Source organism: Salvelinus sp. IW2-2015, linkage group LG27, assembly GCF_002910315.2.
Source record: "Salvelinus sp. IW2-2015 linkage group LG27, ASM291031v2, whole genome shotgun sequence".
Taxonomy (NCBI): Eukaryota; Metazoa; Chordata; class Actinopteri; order Salmoniformes; family Salmonidae; genus Salvelinus; species Salvelinus sp. IW2-2015.
The window spans coordinates 28,961,954-28,981,848 of NC_036867.1; the positions used below are offsets into that span (position 1 = coordinate 28,961,954).

Genomic DNA, 19,895 nt, shown 5'->3' on the forward strand with positions numbered 1-19,895 from the left:
CACTGTATATAGATTTTCTTTTTTTCTATTGTGTTATTGACTGTACGCTTGTTTATTCCATGTGTAACTCTGTGTTGTTGTTTGTGTCGCACTGCTTTGCTTTATATTGGCCAGGTCGCAGTTGTAAATGAGAACTTGTTCTCAACTAGCCTACCTGGTTAAATAAAGGTGAAATAAAAAATAAAAGAAACTGTAGCATATCATTAAAGCAGTATGTACCGGTATGTTAGCTAGCTACCTAACGTTAGTTAGCTACTAATACATCGAACTCGCCAGTATATTAACTATATGCTATCTACCTAACTACCAATGTTTATTGACTTGATTATTCCCGTCATTCTTAGTTTAGCTAATTGATATAGTCGTTGTGCGTTTGTAAATTCGCTCTGGCTATCTACTCCGATTTCAGTGCACTCTCGTCTGAGTTTACCAGTGCCAGGGGCCAAAATAACTGATGAATTTACAAACACTCAACACCAGTTGAATACGACCGTGTCAGTAAACGTCGGCAAAAAAACATAAGTAAATTGTTGCCAGCAGCACAGTTAGTTTAACATGAAAACAGCCTAACCAGCTCTGCTAGGGCGAGTAAAATGGTCAGAGTGAGGTGTTCTCTCATTTGTGTCTGGAAGTAGTTAGCCAGTTAACGTGGGTGCTTGACTGCCGTTGTGAGTCAGAACACCTAGCAGGGTGCGCACTGAAAGATCTGAGAGCAAAACGCTCTGAATTTACAAAAGGACAATCTGACAACGCTCTGAATTTACGAACTCAATAAGTATGTAGTATACAGTATGTTAGTATGGTTATTCGAACACAGCTCATCCTTGAGGCTATCTGCCCTATCCCCATGCACTCTGATGACACACTAGAGAGTGACACACACACACACACACACACACACACACACACACACACACACACACACCACACACACACACACAACACACACAACACACACAACATACACATACACATACACATACACATACACATACACACACACACTCACGCACACGCACACACAAACATACACACAGAGACACTCCCAGACACACCATTTTGAGGGCTGATGAGGTGGCCTGGTGGCCTGGTGGCTTGAAAGAATGAGAGGACAAGGAGGTTCCACAGAACTGGGTCACAGCTCTCCCAGAGGCTCTGGCTTGGTTGCACACATAGATATACAATCAATGGAATGGACTTCTCTAAATCCATCTATTTTTAGACGGTCCATTCAATTTGGTGTCGACAACACAATCTGCAATTTGTATGTATAGATGTACACAAGTCACAAACATGGATATAACAAACATCAACAAATACAACAAACCAGAGTATAGTATTGATTTAAGTAGAAATATCCTAGTTTGATCTTTATCTTTGGCTACACCAGGCCCTCCCAGGGCATGCAAACAGCTTCCTGTCATAGATGGGATCAGTTTATTGAATTTCTGGTGCCACTTATTATGACTTTCAGCTTCTCTCAGTGTCACGCTTTGACACAGTCCCGACTGCTGTGTGTGTGTGTGTGTGTGTGTGTGCGTCTGACAACTCTGGGATCTTATATACACAGGTGTGTGCCTTTCCAAATCTTGTCCAATCAATTGAAATTACCACAGGTGGACTCCAATCAAGTTGTAGAAACATCTCAAGGGTGATCAATGGAAACAGGATGCACCTGAGCTCAATTTCTGGTCTCATAGCAAAGGGTCTGAATACTTATGTCAATAAGGTATCTGTTTTTTATTTTCAATACATTTGCAAAAATTCTAAAAACCAGTTTTTGCTGTGCAATTATGGGGTATTGTGTGTAGATTGATGAGGATTTGTATTTATTTAATACATTTTAAAATAAGGCTGTAGCGTAACAAAATGTGGAAAAAGTCAAGAGGTCTGAATACTTTCCGAATGCATAAAACTTATGGATATCAAAACTTTAGGTAGATATAAGTGTCGTATATCGGCTGAAGGCTTAAATTCTTGTTAATCTAACGGCACTGTCCAATTTACAGTAGCTATTACAGCAAAAACATGCCATGCGATTGTTTAAGGACGGCGCCCCACATAAAAAAAATGCCCACCGGCATTTTTGAAAATCGTCCTCTGATTTGTCATTCAAAGGGTCCCAGCTATAACATGTAGTGTCGTTTCTTTTGGATAAAATCCTTCTTTATATCCCAAAAAGTCAGTTTAGTTGGCGCCATCGATTTGAGTAATCCTCTCGTTCAACATGCAGAGAAAGGAATCTGAAAATCTACCCCTAAACTTTGTTTCAACAAGTCAAAATACATTTCTATTAACTCCAAAGATACCCTAAAATGTAATCAAACTATAATATTTCTTACGGAAAGAAGTATGTTCAATAGGAAACCGATTTTAGCAAGTGTGTACTGTCTTCATGGCGCCCGCAAACACGGATTTCCAAGTGTCCCTGTACTAAAACTGATATTTTCATATTAGTTTTTGAAGTTACAAGCCTGAAACCTTGACGATAGACTGCTGACACCCTGTGGAAGCCATAGGAATTGCATCCAGGGAGCTAATTTTCAATATGACCTTTTACTTGTCTTTCTAAGAGAATGTCTCTCAAAAATAAAATTCAGGTTGGTTTTTCTTTGGATTTTCTCCTACCATATCTATTGTGTTATATTCTCCTACATTATTTTAACATTTCTACAAACTCCAAAGTGTTTCATTTCCAATGGTATCAATTATATGCATATCCTGGCTTCAGGGCCTGAATTACAGGCAGTTTACTTTGGTTATGTCATTCAGGTGGAAATTGAGAAAAAAGGGGCCTAGCCCTAATTAACGATCTACAGAAAGTACTCTGTATTGTCAAAGTGGAAGAAAAATGATATATACATATTTTTTTAATTATGAAAAATAAAACACTAACATATATCTTGATTAGATAAGTATTCACCCCTTGAGACAATACACATTAGAAAAAACGTTGGCACCGATTACAGCAGTGAGTCTTTTTGGGTAAGTCTTTAATAGATTTGCACAGCTGGATTGTACAATATTTGCCCATTATTCTTTTAAAAATATTTCAATCTCTGTCAAGTTGGTTGTTGACCATTGCTAGAAAGCCATTTTCAGGTCTTGCCATACATTTTTATGCCAATTTAAGTCAAACCTGTAACTATTCCACTTTATTTTGTACATGCTTCCTTCTTTGGACTTTGTCATTTAGGTTAGTATTGTGGAGTAACTATAATGTTGTTGATCCATTCTCATTTTTCTCATATCGCAGCCATTAAACTCTGTAACTGTTTTAAGATCTCCATTGGCCTCATGGTGAAATCCCTGATCAGTTTCCGTCCTCTCCGAGTTAGGAAGGACGCCTGTATCTTTGTAGTAATAACTTCATTATGCTCAACGGGATATTCAGTGTCTTTTTAAAAATGTTTTATACATATCATCAATCGGTGCCCGTCTTTGAGAGGCATTGAAAAACCTCCCTGGTCTTTATTGTTGAATCTGTGCTTGAAAACCACACGATTGAGGGACCTTATAATTGTATGTGTGGGGTACAGAGATGGGGAAGTCATTCAAAAATCATGTTAACCCCTATTATGGAACACAGAGTGAGTCCATGCAACTTATTATGTGATTTGTTAAGCACATCTGAAGTGCTCTCCATCACTCTCCTTCTTGGTCAAATAGCCCTTACACAGCCTGGAGGTGTGTTTAGTCATTGTCCTGTTGAAAAACAAATTATAGTCCCTCTAGGCGTAAACCAGATGGGATGGCGTATCGCTGCAGAATGCTGTGGTAACCATGCTGGTTAAGTGTGCCTAGAATTCTAAATAAATCACAGACAGTGTCACCAGCAAAGCACCCCCACACCATCACACCTCCTCCTCCATGCTTCACGGTGGGAACTACACATGCGGAGATCATCCGTTCACCTACTCTGCGTCTCACAAAGACGCGGTGGTTTGAACCAAAAATCGAATATTTGGACTCATCAGACCAAAGGACAGATTTCCACTGGTCTAATGTCCATTGCTCATGTTTCTTGGTCCAAGAAAGTCTCTTCTTCTTATTGGTGTCCTTTAGTAGTGGTTTCTTTACAGCAATTCGACCATGAAAGCCTGATTCACACAGTCTCCTTTTAACATTTGATGTTGAGATGTGTCTGTTACTTGAACTCTGTGAAGCATTTATTTGGGCTACAATTTCTGAGAATGGTAACTCTAATGAACTTATCCTCTGCAGCAGAGGTAACTCTGGGTCTTCCTTTCCTGTGGGGGTTCTCATGAGAGCCAGTTTCATCATAGCACTTGATGGTTTTTGTAACTGCACTTGAAGAAACCTTCAAGGTTCTTGAAGTTTTACAGATTGACTGACCTTCATGTCTTAAAATAATTATGGACTGTCATTTCTCTTTGCTTATTTGAGCTGTTCTTGCCATAATATGGACTTGGTCTTTCACCAAATAGGGCTATTTTCTGTATACCACCCACCCCTACCTTGTCACAACACAACTGATTGGCTCAAATGCATTAAGGAAAGAAATTCCACAAATTAACTTTTAACAAGGCACACCTGTTAATTGAAATGCATTCCAGGTGACTACCTCATGAAGCTGGTTGAGAGAATGCCAAGAATGTGCAAAGCTTTCATCGAGGCAAAGGGTGGCTACTTTGAAGAATATCAAATGTAAATGATATTTTGATTTGTTTTAACACTTTTTTGGTTAGTACATGATTCCATATCTGTTATTTAATTGTGTTCATGTCTTCACTATTATTCTATAATGTAAAAAATATAAAAATATAGAACAACCCTGGAATGAGTACACTGGGATGCCTGAGTGTATACAAGCCAGGAAAATAAAATACCAGAGACTATGTCATCCATCATTGTTAAATCCAGTATCTATAAATATTATAAAAAGATACATGGTGGACCACCAAATCAATTTCTTCAGAGTTGAAATATATTTCCTGAATCATCTTGCAGCAGGTAAAGTTTGAGCTCAAAAGCTAGTAACAGTTGATTGAACTGCCATCTTGGCCAGGTATTCTGACCTCAGTGGTACTTCCTGGATAAATAAAGGTTAAAATAAAGTTACATGTAGAACTGAGAAGCAGGTGAAACTACTGTAAGTTACAGTACACTACACTATTGTGTCCTGCAAAGAACTGTGATTGATTGATATTGATAAGTACAGACTATAGTAACTCACACAAATTAGACATGCATTCAGACAACTATATGATGTACATTCTATGCATTAGTGTGAGATATGACAGATACGGAGATTTGTCATGTGGAATGTTTTACTCTCTGTACCTGCTTTTAAGTTGCTTAGTGAAGCAGGTATGTTGCTGCTAAATTACTGTGTGTATGGTGTGTGTGTGTGTGAAACAGACTCTGACAGTTGCCATATGCACATACAAGTGCATGAGCGCATGAACGCATGCACACACGCATGCACACACACACACACACACAACACAGTGTCTCTCTCTCTTCTTCCACTTCCTCTCTATTATTCTCTATTGGTTTAACTTCTTCTCCCTCTGTCACGCACTGGCCATAGAGAGGTTTTTATTCTCTATTTTGGTTAGGCCAGGGTGTGACTAGGGTGGGCATTCGGGTATGGTTCTCAATCAGGGACAGCTGTCTATTGTTGTCTCTGATTGGGAATCATACTTAGGCAGCATTTTTTCCTTTCACATTTGTGGGTAATTGACTTTGTTAGTGGCACTATTGCCCAAGTTAAGCTTCACGGTCGTTTCCTTGTTTTGTTGGCGACATTCATTTCAAATAAAAAGAAATGTACGCTCATCACGCTGTGCTTTGGTCCAGTCATTTCCACCTAGACGACGGCCATGACACCATCTTTACTTTCCTCTCTCAATCTGGGATTGTATGAATGGAGGAATCTGTTTTCATGACACATATCGCTCTGTAGATTCTATAAGACTAAGACAGAGGGAGGGATTTCCAAAGCTGCTGACTTCAGACAATACCCACCCAACATATCTCTCTCTCTCTCTCTCTCTCTCTCTCTCTCTCTCTCTCTCTCTCTCTCTCGCTCTCTCTCTCTCTCTCTCTCTCTCTCACACACACACACTCTATCCCTTTGGCTCCCTTGAACACTCTCTCTCTTTCTTTTCCCCTATAGACCTCCTTCATCACTCCAACAATCTTGTTTTGCACAGAAGGACATATATATCTTAGAGGGAGTGAGTGTCTGAGAGAATGTGTGTGTGTGGCGACATATGAACTCAGGGCTTATACCTTAGGCCCTTAAGTCAGTCATCTGTGTCTCGGCTGGCCAAAGGTCAGCTTACCACACACACATACCCACCCACGCACACACACACAGCCACCCACACACACACACACCACACCGTCTTTCAGCAAGGCTCCATAAGGGCCCTTCCTCTCTTTTTTCTGGTGTTTTTAAAAATACCAGCTGTCCAGGCCAGAACCACAACACTGGAGAATAGTTGTGCCCCTCGGGTTTACACCAACATGCAGTGTAGATACTGAGAGGGCAAAACTTGGAGGTTGTGATCAGAACAGCCAGGCAGGGAACAGCAACCTGCCGAAGAAGTCGGTTAGCTATTTGTGTTGAGTTTTTGTGTGTGTGTGTATATGTGTTAGAAGGAAAGTGTGTGTGTATGCAAAGACACACACACACACACACTTTGTCCCCAGCACACACACAGAGGCACGTGTGACCTCGTTCCACTGGCCACTTCTCTTCATGATAATCTATTCTCCAGACATCTATTCCCCAGGTCATGGAAGCCCTATGATCTGCTTTCTGAATAATTGCAGCACTATAAACCAGTCTCGAGTGAGGGTTGGAAGGTTGGAAAGGATTCTGTCTGTCTCCATATGTGGTTCACCACATCACATTCCACCCCAGGGTGTCTGATCCTGAGTGTGAATAATGGGAACACCCTGGCTGAGACTGACCCGGGTCAGACACATACACACACATGTGCACAGAGACAGACAGACACACAGAGATAGGCAGGCACGCCCACACGCACAAAGACTTACACACACACACACACACAAACATATGTACTGCCATGGCTAGTACGGTAGGGTGAAGTCAGGCCAGGTGTTATGTGTTTGTGCGTGTGTGTGTATGTGAGAGAGAGTGTGTGTGTCTACAAAGATATATGTGGGAAATTGGCACAGCCATCCTGTGGGAGAGACTGTCTGGTATACGACTAGATGATTGACGTATAGTTGACGTGGGAGGAGTGCTGTATGTGCAGTTTTGGGTGGGAATACTGAGTGTATTCCGGATGGGGGAATATTGGTGCGTGTGTGCGCGTGTGTGTTTGGATTGGCATGAGAATGCCATGTTCAGGACTGGGATATGAGAAAGTGGAACTTCTGAGCTGTCGAAATAACACAATAGAAACACAGCATGGTGAACTATATTTGTTTGCTGACAACACTGTGTGTCTGAGTGTGTATGTGTGTTTGTACGCTTTAGAGTGTATGTCAGCTTCTGTGTATGTGTAATGTTTTAGACTGTATGTGTGTGTTGACATATCTGTCCATGTGCGTCACAGGAAGTTGCTGAGGGGAGGACGGCTCATAATAATGGCCGGAACGGAGCGGATGGCATAAAACACATGGAAACCATGTGCTTGATGTATTTGATACCATTCCACTCCTTTCCAGCCATTTCCACAAGCCCATCCTCCCCAATTAAGGTGTCACCAACCTCCTCTGATGTGTGGGCTGTAAGTGCACATGACACTGTGTGGCCATGGTGTACAGTGTCCATATTAGGACACCCTCACTCTCAGTAGGACTTATTTTAATCTAAGCAGGACTAATGTTGAGTCTGGGAGAGGGGTAAGGCACACCAGAGGCACAAGACGAAGAAATGGATGTGAGGTTTGGGGGATTCCACCGGAGAGACAAGCCAACAGTAGATTGCTACATATCCTGCAGCTGCTTTCATACTTTACTCAGACCTCTCGGGGGACAAACAAACCCAGGAACCTCTCCCTCTCTTTCTCTCCATCCCTCTTTCCCCCCTCCTTTCCTTGCTCTTTCCACCTCTCCCTTCCGTCATTATTTTCTCCCTCCAAACCGCTAAACCATATGTCAGTCAATGTGGGTGATTGAGTTTTGGACTTTGGAAACAGGCCCTGTATTTGCTGCTCTTTCCAGGATGCTGGGTGAGTGTGTGTGTATGCGTGCGTACAGGGGGTGACACACAGTTTCACTGTGCACAGTTGCTTAACACACCCCCCTCCTCCCGAACACACACTTATCTGCCCTACCCTCTTTCCCAACCTCTTTCACCCTCCATCCTCCCTTTCCCTAGCTTTATTAGTACGTCAGCCATCACAGGAGCATGGGTGTGTGTGTGTCTGTGTGTGTGTGGGGGTGTCTGTATGTGTGTTTAGGGACCCAACAGTTAGATACATTACATCACATTGGTCGTGGGATTGGGCGGAGGAGTCCATTTGATTGATGTCCTATCTCTCCTCATATCCCTTATTCAGCACCCTTTGGTTCGCCTGCGTAGGAAGCTTCTTCGTTAGCCACATGCTTTATACATCTATTGTACAGTATTTTCTGCATCCCAAAATGGCATGCTATTCCCTTTATAGTCATTACTTTTGATCAGGGCCCATAGGGCTCTGATCAAAAGTAGTGAACTATGTGGAATAGGGTGCCATTTGGGAGTTACAATATGTCTACGGTAGCCTACCAAAACTAACCTGGTCGTCTTGAACCTTCACCATCATCAATGTCCTCCTTCAGTATCGTAGTCCTTTCTCCAGTGCTGAAGCAGTAGCTGTTGGGTCAGTCAGCCTTTGCAGACGTACTTGGTCACCTTGAGTAAAAGTGTCATCAAATGCAGGTTTTAGCTCAAACTCATGATATCTTCTTTGATGTTACAGTGAGTTATAATTGCTGCTTTGTCTCCTGTTTCTGTAGCATGAGGCAGCTTAGTATACAAGACCTGTCCCCAGCTTAGACTTGTATGGGTTACTGCTGAGTGCCAAACAGGCATCAGGTCCCATTTTTACAGTCTTTAGTACAGATAAACCAGGGATTGAACCCCCAACCTACCAATCTCAGGACAGACACTCTAACCACAAGGCCACTGAGTTGGTATTTTATACTGTATATTTATACTGTATATTTATACAGTATATTATACTGTTACAGTTCTGTTTGTGTGCAGCCTATTGAGGGTCAGCGGTTGTGAATGTCTGAAATGACAAATAGGGTGAAAACCAACAAATCTGGTTAGCCTCCGGTAACAACAACTAAAGAAATTGCGCCAGATGCTCAAATAGGTTCTGGTGGGAGAAGCTGAGAGAAAGATACACACACAAGTAGCAAAGTATCCACCACTCTAAACAGAAACTCTCAGCCAAAGCTTTGTTCTAATGACTGTCTTGGGTATTGGTTGTCCAGAGAAGTAAAGTACCACCAATGTACAATGGAGCTTTTGGGAATGGGAAACACAGCCCAGTACAGTTTGAGGAAACACGGTATGGATGGCATGGCGTCTCCAGTACAACCAAAACCATTCCATTCTACATGACCCAAATATCCATTTGAAAGTCACCTTTTTGGCCTTGAGTGAATCACGCCACTGTTTTCACATCTAATGACGCAATCTTTTTTCAAAAGGTCTACATTTACTAGTTGTAGTTTCCACCAGCCGCCCCCACTCCATTTGTTTAAGCAGATGCCCTGCTCACTGAAGTGGAAATAATAAAAATAAATTGAAGATGGAATAAAAAATAAAATACTAAAACTGCACTGATCTCGTCCCCAAATTTACGTAACAGTAAAGTCTATGTACTGTGCAGCCTATGTCGAATAACTTAATGGATACCAAATGGACGTCTAAATAAATAAAAGGACAGCTATTTAAATAGCTCACCTCTCATCCCTCGATATTTCCAAAATGGCTACCATCTCTTTATGCTTTCTGAAAGTGCTTGTGAGAATTATGTAATCCAGGACGAGGCTTAATCTGTGTCGGGAAACCAACCCCTGGCGTTTAGGGCCTACATGTAGATGTTTTTCTCCATCTTCCTTAAAGACCTCGCTTACAGTGAACCAACACATATCCAATGTCACCACCTCAATTTAAAGTAGATAACACTTCATATTACAATAAAGTGGGCCTAAAATGCATGGACCTGTGTTTTTCAGTGTATTTTAAGGTACTGTTTACACTGCGAATGGTCACGTTCTGAGAGTTCTACCAAGAATGCTTGCTTTATAGATTGTTTACATGGCCCTAGCTTGCCTACAGTTTTTTTGACACTTGGCTACCGCTGTATCGCATGTGTGTGAATGTGTGTGTGAGTACGTGGTTCAAGTGCCCGGGTCAGTGTTACGCAACCCACTCTGTACACACACACACACACACTGGTGGCACCGCCTGCACCCACACACTTTAATGTGCAGTTTCCATTCTCTCACCCTGGTATTACCATGACTTAGTGGGAAACTGGTGGCCATTCTGGCTCTCCTAGAGTGAGTGCTAGAGTGAGTGTGTCTGTGCTCTTGTAGCAGAGAGAAAGATGAAGAGTGGATTTAAATTATGGATATATATATATATATATATGTTTCTGGTCTTTACATTTTTGGGGGTAATTAGTAGGATCCCCAAGAATGCATATTTTATTATATGTGCAAATTGCACATACACTGTGGGGCATGTGTTGCCAGATCCACAGAGACTCTGTACCTGTGACCCTTTTAACACGCATCCTCAGAGGCATTTGGCACAGGAAATGGCTGTGATTGATTGTTCTCAGTTAACACAGAGTGAAGGGCTTTGAGGTAGTGAAGGGGTGAAAACGAGACAATTCAGACGATGGGTTCTTGGAGTGGGGAGGGTGTGTGTCCGAGTGAGTGTGTTTGTGTTTCTCTCTTGTGAAATAGTTTTTTTTTTATCTCAATGAGGCAAACGTAGGTAGTATAAACAAAGGTTCAATTAAGTGGGTGTATGTATCTGGCGTGTGTGCATGTGTATGTGAAAGCAGGCTAAGAGCTAACAGAATCCAGGTCAGCCTAAAAAACAACCTCCACCACCCATCCTTCCATTGATCCATCCATCCATCTCCAGTCAGCGATGTGGCCTCATTGTCCTTCATATGTCCATGGGGATTCAGAGGCCATTTCAGTGCTGTAACTGATACTGAGGGTTAATGACAGTAATTTCAAGCATGTCTGTGTGTAATCTAAGCCAGGCTAATGGGCAGGCATCCCACAGGACAAAGCCAAGAGCAGCAGGTGCATAAAACACAAAAAAACAGCTAAATGTTTATCCCAATAGAGCATCTGTCTTCCTGTCTACTCTTTCAGTCTCTGTTATTTCTCATTCTTTCCCTTTTCGATTGGGGTAACTCTAGGCACTCCGTCATATAACTTCAGGATGCCAGATACGTCATGGGTAAAAAGCGTTGTCAGGCAAGGTCAGGGTTGCCAGATTAGTATTTATTTTTTTAAAGAGCTGTTTGGTGGTGTTTGACACTGCGAACTTTGCCTCTTTAAATTGAGAGCAGAACGGGATCACAGATTAATGTTAACCGTGACCTTCAAATGTTGCGGTGTGATTGAGACGTTAAACCCGGCGATGACCTTTGAGCTCTGATCTCATTCCTTTTGGTTTCTTGTTTTCTCTGACATGCTTTTGTTAAGACGTGTTTTACATGTTTTTATTAAGATGACCAGTAAATCGGTCAGTATGGGCATTCTCACCAGCGGGGGGATATCGATTGAACACGGTCTGAAGTGACCAGTTGTAAATAAATACCCAGGATGACTTCTGTCGGATAGGCAGACGAGCTGACAGCTATAAGCCTCTAATGAAGAGGTGGATAAATAATCGCTGTGCGTGTGTGTATGTGTGTGGGAGTGTGCGCTTGACTGCGTGTGTGTGCGTGGTTGTGGTTGCGTGTGATCTGATGGTGGGTAGGTGGGGAATATTGGCGTTATTCTCTCCCTTGGGACACCCACACATGGAGGGGAATTGATCTCACCCACATGCGAATTGAGTTAAGGGTCGAGCCATGTAATGGCAAGCAGGTTATGAATCTAAAGATGACTACATTCACAGTGCAGAAAATCATCTGAGGTGCTAGCGAAGGTCATTCCTGGCTTCTCATCTGTTTCAAATTGGCGTATTCCTTCCTTCCAACTAATATGAAAAACAAAAAATGAAAAGACCCATAGTACGACATCAACGTTTCGCAGGTACAAACCAAACAACAACACTGTCTTGAACCTCAAAATCTTAAAGCGTTGTTTTATGTGTTGAGTTACAGGTGGACAAACGGCAATAACGCTCTCTAACTTTAAGCATCAGCTGTCAGAGCAGCTTACCGATCTCTGTAGCTGTACACAGCCTATCTGTAAATAGCACACCCTACTACCTCATCCCCATATTGATATTTATTCTCTTGCTCTTTTGCACCCCCGTATCTCTACTTGCACATCATCATCTGCACATCTATCGCTCCAGTGTTAATGCTAAATTGTAATTATTTTGCCTCTATGGCCTATGTATTGCCTTACCTCCCTACTCGTCTACATTTGCACACACTGTATATAGATGTTTTATATTGTGTTATTGACTGTACGTTTGTTTATGTCTAACTCTGTGTTGTTGACTTTGTCGCACTGCTTTTCTTTATCTTGGCCAGGTCGCAGTTGTAAATGAGAACTTGTTCTCAACTGACCTACCTGGTTAAATAAAGGTGAAATAAAAAAATAAAAAATAAATAAAAGACAAGGGATTCATGTGATCACTACAGTGCAGGCTAATAAAGGCTTTAGATGGCTTGAGATTCTTATTAAAGGCCTGATTGGCCGTGATCAGATTATGCTTAGTATGCTCATACATCATAAGCAACAGTGGAGGCTGCTGACTTGAAAAATGTTGGAGGATGGGAGATCCATGGTATCGGCTCGAACCGCAGGGAGGACACTCTAAAGACATGTATAGTAAAATCATTGATAGATGGTCTTAGTCAATGGTCTACTGTGGTATTTATCCAAACATGAGAGAGCTACATGCACAGTGTTGGGAGGAGATCACAGCAGTGATTGAATGAGGGTATGAGGCATGAGTTGAGGTGTTCAGAGGCTTGCCGTGTTTGTGATTCCATCCATTTGCCATGTGAAAAAATTAGCTGCGCCAACCTCTCTTTAAATCTCACTTTTAATGGATGATGCGATGGAAGTTATCAAATCATTCTGAATTGATTTCGACATCCCAGAGAAGACAGTAGAACGTCCATATGCTCAGCAAGTAAAGCATTGTAACATGCAATTACATCTGCAAGCTCCTTTTAGTTGCCCTTGTTAGCGGAACCTTCCTTCTCATTGTGCCCGCTTGCTTCGTAAACAATGGCTCCTTGCGGGACGAAGCAACATGCCCCCTAAAAGCCAACTCTTACATGCCCAAAAATGCTGTATCACAGTATCTTCTCATTGTGTTGTTTGATTGATGCAGATTTTTCACAGAAGCTTGAATCTGATGTGGGCAATGAAAAGGGTTCTTCAACAAAAAAATCCACTACATTGTTGTTAGCGTTAGCTAGCCATTCTGGTAGAGAAAAAATGCACTCTGGTAGCTAGGCTAGCTAGCTACATGCTACTAAAGTTAGCAAGGCAAATTGAAATAAATGGCACTAACTCAACTGAAAAATAATTTTCTAAAACCAAGTAAACAATATATAATCTACCTCCTCCGTCTCCTGTAGTCTCGCGTTGTTACTGTCCTTGTTGTTAACATCCAAAAGCGTAAGTTGTGTCACAGGCTCTCTTTCCATTTCCCCTGAAAACTTGAACATCCGGTTGTTGGGGACTCGGCAGAGTGACGTGAATATTTGTAGTATAGTTTTATCTAAAAAGGATGACTTTTAACGTTTCATTACTAAAAAAAAATCTGAAATTCACTCAGTATGATGGTCCTCCCCTTCCTATTCTGAGGAGCCTCCACTGATAAGCAATAAAAAGCCTTGTAATGGGGTTGTTAGTGATTTGAGTGCATTATGATCTGTTTAATCCCCATATGAACAATATACTGTATTAGCAGTGTACTGATTCTAACGGCGGATATGAGGGTTCGTGACATTCACTGTGAATGCATTTGTTTGAAGGAAAGTTTCAGTCAAAAATAATTYGTCAAATGTTTTTGGAACTTAAAAGTGGTCTTATTTGAAATTAGTCCTTGTCCAAGGCCATTTGTTGTATAGATAAGATAAATGGCACAATCCAAAATTAATGGAAAAGATAGGCAACATGTCATTTTATTAATTCAGTGGTTATCTTTTTCATTTAGGCTTGAGGCATTTTCACAGTACAGCTGGATTAATGGCTTGGTATGTGATTTATTCTTGACATCTAGGCTACATATGAAACCTGAAAATATATGACAAACTTTACGTTGTGTCAATGCGATAATAAGTTCAACATTATATTGCAATTGATCCAACAAACGTTACATTAAGCTATGCAGAGGCAGAGGTTTTGCTATGAGATAATTTATTTTAACCTCACTCCTCCAAGAACAGAGCGTACATACATTGTCTGAGTCTCCAATGGTACCCTATTCCCTACAATCTACATAGTGCACTACTTTTAATCAGAGCCCTATAGGCCCAGGTCAAAAGTAGAGCACTATATAGTGAATAGGGTGCCATTTGGAACGCAGTCTCCCTCTCTGAATTTAGGCCTATCCATACATCTGCTGGGGGCCCTATACTGTAAAGTGCATTCGGAAAGTATTCAGACCGGTTGACTTTTTCCACATTTTGTTACGTTACTGCCGTATACTAAAATGTATAAAATCGTTTTTTTCCTCATCAATCTACACAAAACATCCCTTAATGACAAAGCAAACCAGGTTTATAATTTTTTTTCTAGAAATAAACTGAAATATTCAATTTACTTAAGTATTCAGACCCTTTACTCATACTTTATTGAAGCACCTTTGGCAGCGATTACAGCGTCTAGTCTTCTTGGGTATCACGCTACAAGCTTGGCACACCTGTATTTGGGGAGTTTCTCCCATTCTTCTCTGCAGATCCTCTCAAACTCTGTCAGGTTGAATGGGGAACGTCGCTGCACAGCTATTTTCAGGTCTCTCCAAATATTTTCAATCGGGTTCAAGTCCGGGCTCTGGCTGGGCCACTCAAGGACATTCAGAGACTTGTCCCGAAGCCACTCCTGCGATGTCTTGGCTGTGTGATTAGGGTCGTTGTCCTGTTGGAAGGTGAACCTCGCCCCCTCAGTCTGAGGTCCTGAGCGCTCCAGAGCAGGTGTCCTTCAAGGATCTATCTCTCTGTACTTTGCTCCATAAATATTTTCCTCGATCCTCACTAGTCTCCCAGTCCTTGCAGCTGAAAAACATCCCCACAGCATGATGCTGCCACCACCATGCTTCACAGTGGGGATGGTGCCAGGTTTGCTCTAGATGTGACGCTTGGCATTCAGGCCAAAGAGTTCAATCTTGTTTCTCATGGTCTGAGAGTCCTGACGTGGCGATTGGCAAACTCCAAGTGTGCTGTCATGTGCCTTTTACTGAGGAGTGGCTTCCATCTGGCCACTGCCATAAAGGCCTGATTGGTGGAGTACTGCAGAGATAGTTGTCCTGTAAATTTCTCCCATCTCCACAGAGGAACTCTGGGGCTCTGTCAGGGTGACCATCAGGTTCTTGTTTACCTCCTTGACCAAGGCCCTTCTCCCCCGATTGCTCAGTTTGGCCGGGCGGCCAGCTCTAGGAAGAGTCTTTGTGGTTCCAAACTTCTTCCATTGTAATCTTGGGGACCTTCAATGCTGCAGACATTTTTTGGTACCCTTCCCTATCCCCTGTGCCTTGACACAATCCCTACGGACATTTCCTTCGACCTCATGGCTTGGTGTTTAATATTTGAATCCATTTTAGAATAAGGCTGTAATGGTACAAAATGTGGAAAAAGTGAAGGGGTCTGAATACTTTCCGAATGCACTGTACGTGACTGCTTTACAAAAATACACTACACGTTTTTGTAAATATTTTTGTCTCGTTTCAAAATGCTTGTATACTGGGAACTTTAACCTTTTACTGCAGTGGGATAAATCAGCTTCACACAGAGCGATTCTTGGTAGTCTTAAAAAGGAAAATACCTGTGCCATGTCAGATATAGAGTTGAAATGTATTACATTTTGAGTTTGCATCCAAATATTACACTTTATATACATCATAGAAGACTGCAATATGACAAAACTGTTTGACATAAAAACACCAAAGTGTCATCTGTTTTTTAAATAATCTTGATTAATTATGAAATTATAAAAAATATTAATAACGTTCAACCAATGAGGCCAAAGAAGGCGATTTTAGTCATTTACTACAGGAAAGGGCTACAACATCCATCCTCCCCTGTGATAGATAGGTAGATGGATAGATAGGTAGATAGAGGGGGTTGAGTTTATTTCGGAGTTGAGTTCCATTGGAAGACTGTTCACTGTCTAGCTTGGACCCATCAACCCCGATTACAGAATGATTCACAATATACTGTATGTTCACTTTACATTTTGTACATTTAGTAAATGCAGTGAGTGCAACAGCGAGCATTGACAATGGAAATGCTTCGGCATCCAAAGTCTACCCTTAGACAGTGTTTTTTCCTATCTTACGCATACCTTTAGTGCCATTGTGCTGATTTTAGATCTGCAATCTAACAAGTGTATATTAAGTGTATGATTGCTGCTGTCAAGCTTCTTCTAGACTTCTTACACCTCAGATATCAAAATATAATTTTAATCTGAATGAGATCATCTGTATGAGATCAAATAAATGATAATTAAAACATTATATCCAAAGAAGGTCATAAGGTTATAACGTCATTTCCATTTCTTTCTGTAGAGTCCGGGCTTGGGCAAGACCTGCTCTTGGAAACACCCACCACAGAATTAGGAGACATTCCCGTCACACTCTGTCATTGTTTACCTTCCACTACTTTGAAACGGACTCCGCTGAGAACAGCCAAACCATGTCATGAAAGACCATGCCAGACAATGAGAACATGTCAACATGTAACCGGTCCAATGGTAGCTCCATCTAACTTCAATGATCTGTCGCATGTCAATACACCGAAATATTATCCGAAACGGCTTGGTAGCTTTTGGGTCTACACCAAATTTACGAGGTTTATATTTGCCAGCAAAGAAGCATTCCCCAGATGTGAGAAGCAAGATACATTTTGGAAATAAAYGACTTGAGTACTGTTGTGTTAATAAAAATAGTAGTTTCTAGTTGTTGTTTTTGTAAGGTCTTTACCAAGTACCGGCCCATGCTAGTAGTCATGGCTAACGCTATCTAGCTACCACCATCTAGATGTTGCTAGCCTAGCTCTCGTTTTCTAGTTTGCCTAGCATTAGGTTGCTTTGTGCTTACCAATGGAACTGGTCCCACTACATTGTGATCCGGTCCACGAGATGCCCTGTAACAGGCTAGCTAATGTGGTAAGGCTAGCTGTACCACTGCTTACCTATGCTGAGCAAAACACTCAGCTAGCTCACTGCTAGCTTAGCTCTCTAGGGTCTTGCATGGTTTACATAATGCTCAGTCGTTTTTGTACTTACCGACTTTACCAGCTCTATCTGCTAGGTTATCGGGTCCAAAAGACAAAAAAAAACAGGTCAGCTACCTCGTCAAGGCTTGCCACCACCTGCCCGGCAGAACCGGTCTCCACTCACCCCCTCTTTTAGCCAAGTCTCCGCTAAATGACTATCGCCCCGTAGCACTCACTTCTGTCATCATGAAGTGCTTTGAGAGGCTAGTTAAGGATCGTATCACCTCTACCTTACCCTAGACCCACTTCAATTTGCATACCGCCCCAATAGATCCAGAGATGATGCAATTGCCATTGCACTACGGACTTCCCAATCCCATCTGGACAAGAGGAATACCTATGTAAGAATGTTGTTCATTGACTATAGCTCAGCATTCAACACCTTAGTATCCTCCTGATGGGACCCCCAGGTGGTGAAGGTAGGGAACAACACCTCCACTTTGCTGATCCTAAACTCAGGGGCCCCACAAGGGTGGTTGTTCAGCCCCCTCCCGTACTCCCTTTTCACCCATGCCTTCAACTCAATCATCAAGTTTGCAAATGACACAACGGTAGTAGGCCTGATTACCAACAATGATGAGACAGCCTACAGGGAGGAGGTGAGGGCCGTGGCGGGATGGAAAATAACCTCTCCCTCAATCTCAACAAAATAAAGGAGCTGATCATGGACTTCAGGAAAGCAGAGGGAGCACACCCCTATCCACATTGATGGGACCGCAGTGGAGAAGGTGAAAAGCTTCAAGTTCCTCGGGAATATGAAATGGTTCACCCACACAGACAGTGTGGTGAAGAAAGCGGAACAGTGCCTCTTCAACCTCAGTAGGCTGAAGAAATTTGGCTTAGCCCCTAAGACCCTCACAAACTTTCACAGATGAGTGCATCCTGTCGGGCTGTATCACTGCCTGGTACAGCAACTGCACCACCCACAACCGCAGGGCTCTCCAGAGGGTGGATTGTTCTGCCCAACGCATCACCGGGGGCACACTGCCTGCCCTCCAGGACACCTACAGCACCCGATGTCACAGTAAGGCCAAAAAGATCATCAACGACATGAACCACCAAAGCCACGGCCTGTTCAACCCGCTATCATCCGGAAGGCGAGGTCAATGCAGTTGCATCAAGTCTGGGACCGAGAGATTGAAACACAGCTTCTATCTCAAGGCCCTCGGACTGTTAAATCGCCATCGCTAGCCGGCTACTAGCCTGTTTCTCAACCCTGCACTTTAGGAGGCTGCTGCCCTATGTACATAGACATGGTATCACTGGTCACTTTAATAATGGAACACTAGTCACTTTAATAAGATTTACATACTGCTCTATTAATTTTATATGTATATACTGTATTCTATTCTACTGTATTTTAGTCAATGCCCCTCCGACATTGCTCGTCCTAATATGAAAATGTTTCTTAATTCCATTCTTTACTCTTAGATTTGTGTGTTTTGTTGTGAATTGTTAGATACTACTGAACTGTTGGGGCTAGGAACAGGTTACATAATGATTTGACTATTGTAAGATCCAAGACGGCAGCATGTCAAGTCATTTGTCTGTGACTAGTAGATTTTAACCTAGTAATAACCTATTCATTTATGGTGGAGCAAATCCACAATTTCCTTGTTGTGTAGTGCAAACTATTTTGTTTTGCTGGTGTAAAGATTGTGGGTCTCCCTCAACTCGGATACATAGTTAATTCTCGCTATTTGCACTTCTTTACTTGAAGTTTACCAAAGTAACCCTATCTCTGGCTGGCATGGGTTCTATCCTCAGCTTTCCCTCCACGGAGTGTCTCATCCAAGCTGCTCCTCTTCACTCTCCGCCTGGCTGTCAGAGCCACCTCAACAATCCCCAACCCATTCTCTCAATAGACCCCCACCCAATCTACACACACCTGCATCACACTCACATACAGGCTCATACATTCACACAGTCCCTCTCTCCCCTTACCTTTCTTTGGCCTCTATTTCTTACATCTCTCAGAGAAAATGACAATTTTCGTGTTATTGCTTTGTGCACTGACTTGACTGAACTCTGGAGAAAACGAACATTGTCGCTGGGTGAGTACATCTGACAATGTGCTCTCCCGTCCATTAGACATTTTATCTGCGGGAACTCGCTATTTTTCACCCGGCCCACTCGTCCCAGTGCCGATGCATTTGTGGCATGATGTGAACAGTACGAACTTGTGTCACTACCAAAGTCTAATGGTTTTAAATGACAGTTTTGTATTGTCTGGAAACTCACTTGTAGAATTCGCTTGCAGTAGGTCTCTTAAAAGAAGAGAAGCCGTTCAAG

The 19,895-nt window shown here is 42.2% G+C and overlaps 1 long non-coding RNA gene across 1 annotated transcript; it reads right to left on the reverse strand.

The window, feature by feature from the left end:
• Nucleotides 1–8,322: 8,322 nt before the first annotated feature.
• LOC111953159 (uncharacterized) lies at nt 8,323–13,813 on the reverse strand. Its single transcript, XR_002875828.1, has 3 exons — nt 13,728–13,813; nt 8,727–8,842; nt 8,323–8,522 (listed from the first exon to the last, which is right to left on the reverse strand). It is a non-coding gene; the product is annotated as an uncharacterized lncRNA (long non-coding RNA).
• Between the last annotated feature and the right edge of the window lie 6,082 nt (nt 13,814–19,895).